We start from the raw sequence: 7,328 nt of genomic DNA, 5'->3' as shown, positions 1-7,328 counted from the left end.
GCACTATGCTGCTCCGACGTGGGTGTTGTCCGATGTCGCACATCATATCCGATTGTGATACAACCGTTGGTCACCTCGGTAACCTTCGCTGTCTTCAATTGCCGACAAGGTCCCTGGGTGCTTTTCTTGGCTGCAAAGAAATGAAAAAATAACGTTAACCCAAAACTAATAACAAATCCTACTAAAATTTCAGCATAACCTCCTTATAATTAAAACATTTCCCAAAACCTTGAAAATAACATAAACAATGCACTTATCCAACACAATGATCACAACAGTTTAATAATAGGTTCAGAACGATGACATCAATAAACAATACATACATATATATATATATATATATATATAATAACTTTTTAATCCGTAAATGACATAACTTAACAATTGAACCTAAAATAACAAAACTCAGACTTACATGGAATTGAAGGAGTAAATTAGGATGGTATACCTGGCTGTGTACCTGAGGCATCGGTTGTGGATCCCGATGCTGATATCTGGTTCAGAGTGCGGGGGTGCCGGTGAGCACGTCGGGCGCTAACAAGTACCGCCACCAAAGAAGTTAAAGATGCCAGTGCCTATGGGACTGGAGGACCAACTGTGTCAACCGGATTCACCGGCCTATGGTCCCTTTCTGCCAAAGCAATGGCAGCGGTAGTAGGTGTAGACAAAGGAGGTGTAGTCGTCAAACGAGGTGTATAAGTTATCTCATTCTAGGTTCTAATGAGCTATGACATCTACAAACTTGGAAATAAATTTGTAAGATTACAGAGATTTAACTTACCGTACACATGCATAATAATTTGTACTTAAATTTAAAAACCCTAATCCTAAACCCAATTCAATTTTGGCAGAAACAAAACTTAAAACTGATCTACTATACACAAACTAATCAATGTCAGATATGACATATACCCAGCAATTATAACTTAGAAGAAGAAACTAGCATAAAGGAGTAGTTGGATGCAAAATCATAGTCTATGAGCACGCTGTGTATCCATGTAGTCTGTGTGTATGTACTAATCAACATAAATACAAACAGTTTCCACCAGAGTCCAACTCTATAAATACTTAATAGTTTCACATGTAGTAATAAGAAAAGGGATCATATAAAGTGATTCTCAGTCTCTTTAAACATCCACATTACAAATAGAAATCATATGACCATTGGATATAAATAGAGCTTGGTAACTGGAATAATTAACAATGCAATATATTTAGAAAAGAGTGATTAGCACCAAATAACACTTTCTCTCTATGCATATCAAATTAGATAAATTTTAACAGTACATTAAAAACGTTGACAAGCAAAAAAAATGCTAAATGTAAAAGTAATAACCTCAAAAGTAAAACTTAAGGAGGAACAAAACCACATAAGTGTAAGTATTAGGTCACTTCACCAAATTAAAGCATAATCCTAAACCAAATTCATGCAACCCAAAATATTCGAAACCGTAATGTTTTGTTTCCAAATAACAACAATGTTTTGGTTCTTCTGATCAATCAAGTATTTCATGTAGTACGAAGTCACCATTTCTTCGTACAAGTTCACTAGAATTGAACAAGTAAACTCAGAACGTTCACTACAATTTCATACATCAAAAAGCACACCCAAATGGGATAACAATCGGAATTCAAATTCTAACAGTCACAAACAAGGTGAATAATCACCAGTATTAATTATACACAAATTATAATAGGTTTGTGCACTAATTTAATTAGTTTGTTCGATACAATTTCCATTAAAAGTGAAGAAAAACAAATCAAAATTCCACCCAAAAAACAAATTGCAACTGTTCAAACAAGAGGAACATTGCAAAAGCAACTGTTAAAACAAATCATAACCCCTAATTTGGGTTAGAATCTAATCCGTGGCTTAAACACTATCGCATTACAAAAGCAACTCAGTACTGTTTAAAATATATATGTTTTTCCCCGCGCCCCGGGGGGGGGGTTGGTTTGGTGGTGGTGTTGGGGAAGAATCATATAACAAGCATTTTTTGACATACAACATAGGAAAACATTTACAAATCCCCAGTTTCCAAAGGTTGACGGTCCTAATTCTAACCCTTTACTTGAAATTAAAAAACCCCTAATTTACGAACCCTAACCTAACCCCCAAAGAAGCACCCTAAATCTAACCCCCAATTTAGGAAAACCTAATCTAATCTCACTGACTGAAATTGTTCAACCCCTAATTTATGAACCCTAATCTTACCCCCAGTGAAGCACCCTAAATCTAACCCCCAATTTAAGAAAACCTAATCTAACTTCACTGCCCGAAATTGTTCCCCTAATTGAAGATCTAAATCTAACCCCAATTAAGAACCCTTAAAACTCTAATTTAAGAACCTAAATATAACCCCCAATTAAGGAACCCTAAATCTAACTCCACTGCCCTAATTCTAACCCCAATTAAGAACCCTAAAAACTCTAATTTAAGCAACTAAATGTAACCCAAAATTTACGAACCCTAATTCTAACCGCACTACCCTAATTCTAATCCCCAATTTGGAAAAAAAAAAAAAAAAAAAAAAAATAAAAAAAGAAAAGAAAACCCTCACTCTATAAACCTCAATTCACTTCACAAAATAAAGAAAACTGAAAATACAAAATTGAAGAGGCAATTACCTCTTGGAGACGAAGACGTTATGCCTGGAGAGAGGGAGCGAGAGATGAGTTGAGTGAATGAGAGGAGAGACAGAGGAAGGAGAAAGAGGGTATCGCGCGGGAAAAAAAAGGAAAAAGAAGGAAGTGAGGGGACGAATGAGGCGCACAGGATTACAATAATAGAATCTTGCGCGACGCAGGCTTCATCGCACAAGGTTAAAAATTCGTCTCCCAAGTTTTTTAAAATTTCTGCTAAAAAAAATTGCCTTTATTGAATTTTCAGACAATTGTGCAACGAATACAAAGGTTTCGTCATGCAAATAGCTTTTGCGCAATGAAATTTGTTTATTCGTCGCGCAAGTGTCCGAAAATTCATTATTCCTGCGTAAAATTAAAATGCTTGCATGACCAGCTATTGTTGTGTGTTGCGCAATTATGTTTGAAATTGATTTTTTTTTTATCACAATTTATTATAATTCACATATAAAATGGGAATCATTCATACCATTTTTTCCATCATTGTATACACTGCATTAACCATTTAATGTGTTTTACAAAAAAAGTTACAAATAAATTGCATTAATCTTCATCCGAACTATAATAACTTCACTTTCATCGTTATCATCATTTTCGGTGTCTCATTCCTCAGCATCGATAGGTAAGTCACCATCGTCGTTTGTGCGCACTAAATCATTGTATTGTGGAAGGTTACCGAGTTCAATTGTGATCGATTGAATGGGTATTTCGATTGAAGATACTCTTTCTCTCTAAAATGGTTCTTGGATGAGATTAGTATCTTGGAGTGTTTCCGCACCAATTTTCATTGAAGATTCTAGTTGTTGGTCAGCAACATTGTCGATATCGTCGTCAGTAGAGTCTTGTTCTGGTATAGCATACATGTTCCTATGATCCATTTTCTAAACAACTTTCCAACCCCTCCTGACTTTAGGGTCATCTAGATACACAATTTGTTTTGCCATGTTTGTTCAGATGTAAGGGTCATCATCTTACCAAGTTTTGGTAGTGTTCACTGATAGTAATTCATGATCTCTTTTCACACTTCCATGCCTATTTGGGTTTGTATCAAACCATCAACACTTAAATAAGATCACTTAGCACCAGTCTTTGTAAAGCAATTGCACAACACTTGTTAATTTTCCATAAAATTCAATGTTTGTACTTTCGCCTCCACCTGGGACATGAACACTATTGTTTTGCGTACATAACTTGTCATCTCGTGTAGCTACTAAGAACTTGATGCCTTGACATGGTAACTCGATTACAATTCAAAGCGAATCGGTCTGAACGCCAAGTTATATAACTCTTCACTGTACACGGGGGAATTTGATGCTTTTAATTGATTCCCTTAATATTACACAAGCATATAAATTTGTTAGATCGAGAAAAATAATTGGTACAATATATATGTCCAATACAAAACACTTTAAACTTACATATTTGAGAAACCACCGCAGAAACAATTCACGGTGTTTCTTGGCATACAAATGTGAAGGATATGTCTATTTCATCATATCTTCATGCTCATCTAGGTATGACAGCGTCTCGTCACAATTGTTGAGTGCGAACCAATGTGCTACCTCCATGTCCTTCTTGGAAAACAACTTGTCTAGTATTGGATCTCCAAATGGTCGAGCGATTTGGGCAAAAACTGAAAGTTTATCCTTTCTCACACCCCTGTCATTATTGTGAGGAGGACGATTGAAAGTTGTCTGAACATCGTTTAAATACATTCCGCAAAATGTAAGCTCCTCATATGCCACCCAAGCTTGTATAATTGATACTTCGGGCATCGCTTTGTTTCGTACACTTTTCTTCAAGTCTCCAAGAAGCCTGCCAAAATAAAATGATACGATACAAATTTTACTAATCGTAAGTTATTGATTAATAAAAATGACGAGGAATATAAACCTTTCTATTGGATACATCCATCGAAAGTTCACTGGTACAGCAAGCAATACCTCCACCGTTAAGTGAACCATCACGTGGATGATACTTGTGAAACAAGCTGGACGAAATATCATCTCAAACTTGCATAAAACTTGCACAATGTCATGGCGCAACTGATTAACATCGTTTTTCGCAAAGTCCTTGACGTCAATTGTGAAAAAAAATTGGACAACAACACAGCTAATTTACCTTAGTCAACATTCACGCAACGCGCGATAGTTGAAGCATACCTTGTTCATCCACAAACCCTGTCGTATTCTCATTCATTCCAAATCAAGACAAGCTTTGATCGTGTCCTTTGTCTTGCCCTCAATACCTAGAATTGTGCCCACCAATGTGTCAAATACATTTTTCTCAACATGCATAACATCAAGGTTGTGTCCCAATTTTAGTTTCAACCAATACAGGAGGTGAAAAAACATAGACTTGTGCGTCCAGTTCATATGTGTAAAAGGTTTGGTCCTGCTGACATTGGTCCCGAACGAGGCAAAATCCAAATCGTTAAGTTGTTCTAAGATCTGATCACCGAACCATTCTCTGGGTTTGAGTCGATGCTCCCTTTCCCCATTAAACTCTTTATCCTTCTCTCTCCACTCGTGGTCCCATGGCAGCCATCTCTGATGACCAAGGTAACAAACTTTTCCAGCGTGCCAACTAGATGTTACATCTTCCTTGCATACAAGATGTGCCTTATAACCCTTAGTGCTCCACCTAGAAACCATTGCATATGCGGGAAAATCGTTCACAGTCTACATCACTGCAGCCCGCAAAGTGAACATCTTGCTAGTACACTTATCGTATGTGCGCAAACCATGTGTCCATAAATCTTTTAGCTCATCCACTAATGGCCTTAAGTATACATAGATTAACCTACCAGGATCCTCAGCTATCAATAACGTCATCATCGTGTATTCTTTTTTTTATACATTTCCATGGTGGCAAATTATACAGAAATACGAAAATCGGCCAAGTACTGTGGTGTTGGTTTAAAACCCCCAAACAGATTAAATCCGTCAGTGGTAAGTCCCAATCTAACGCTCTAAGGATCAGCAACAAAATCAGGGAATAGTCGATCGAACTCTTTCCATGCCTCTTCATCTGCAGAATGCCTCAGGACATTGTCATCAACCTGCTTTTCCTTATGCCATCTCATGTCTGTGGTAGTATGGATTGACATATATAACCGCTACAACCTAGGCTTAAAAGGCAAATAACTCATGACTTTTTGTGGGTTCTTCGTCGATCTATTCTGAGATGTCATTTGAACCTCGACTCATTACATACAGGGCATTTATTTAATGCTTCATTCTCCTTATAGAACAATACACAATTGTTTTTGCAAGCATGAATTTTTTTCATAACCCAATCCGAGACCATTCAACACCTTTTGAGCATCTATGGGTTTTCGGCAAATAATTGTCCTTTGGTAGCATTCTCTTGAAAACCCACAAAAAATAATCAAAACACTGGTTCGACATACTATACTTTATTTTCCCGAGCATCAATTCCACAATAGTTGTGAGAACGGAAAATCCCTCACACCCCGGGTATAACTCTTGGTTGGCATTTTTTACTAGTTTTTCATATTCTTCTAATTCTCCCCTATTCATTGGTGCTGGCATGTCATCTTCCACTTCCTAATTGGTATTTGTCGACGCAAATGGAAAAAACATCATTTAAGATTTCCATGACTTGTTCATTAGGATCCATATTAGGTTCAACATTGCCCATTATTGTCACATTTGAAGACGAAGCATTGTGTAATTGTTCCCTGTGATGGTTCCAAATATTATAGGTCTCTACCATTCCATTCCTTAGTAAATGAAATCGAATATTTTCGAAAGTTTCCCTTAACATATTGTTACACCTCTTACAAAGACACCAGATTCTAGTTGCACCCAAGTTGTGTGTACGTGCAAAGTCAATAAAATTCTCAATTCCATTCAAGCATTCGTTGGCGCATCTGTTCGGGTTATGCATCCATATTTTGTCCATCATTCTTGCAACCAAAATAATAGTACAACAATCACAACAACTTCTACATGATCTTCTCACTTTATGTCTCCGGTAAGGGCCAAATCCCATTCGGGAATGCAAAATTATGTCACGTAATTTATGGCTACTTCGGATTAGATTTCGACGTGGAGAAATTTCCGAAGCATCTCTGTACAATTCTTCAAGTGCACAACATAGTTATGAAATACTTATGTGCCACCCGAAGAACATATGGAAATGACATCGAAATCCCCACGACCAAAACCTAATCCTTTAACCGTAAACTACGCGATATAACTTTGCATTCCCAAACTGTCCAAACAATGGAACAATTCAAGAATCAATTGGATTGTAGTCATGCTTTCGCATCCATGCACGACATCCAACTAATCCTCAAACAGGAAACTAAGTTTTACTAAAAAAAACAAGTACGAAGTTAATTTCAATTAACTTCTTACATCACATATTTGTACATCACGTACAAATTTGTACGTATACAATTCAACAGTATACATAATTATAACATAAAAATTAATCTAATTTAACAACTTAATATAAACAAATTTAACAACATAATTTCAATATACTTTAACTGATTCATATTTAAAAAATAAAAATAATAGACTACACCAAGTACATTGTGCTGAAGTTCTTTTATCTTATTAGCAACAATAGCATCAAAGCATTGAAGTCAAGCAAATATGTTCCTAAGATAACCTGGCCGATCTCTTCACGAAGTCATTACCCAAGTCAACTTT

The sequence above is a fragment of a genome, unplaced genomic scaffold (assembly GCF_019419815.1).
Source record: "Pyrus x bretschneideri cultivar Hongxiangsu unplaced genomic scaffold, Pyrus_bretschneideri_v1 Contig66, whole genome shotgun sequence".
Classification (NCBI taxonomy): Eukaryota; Viridiplantae; Streptophyta; class Magnoliopsida; order Rosales; family Rosaceae; genus Pyrus; species Pyrus x bretschneideri.
This window is presented reverse-complemented; position numbering follows the sequence as displayed.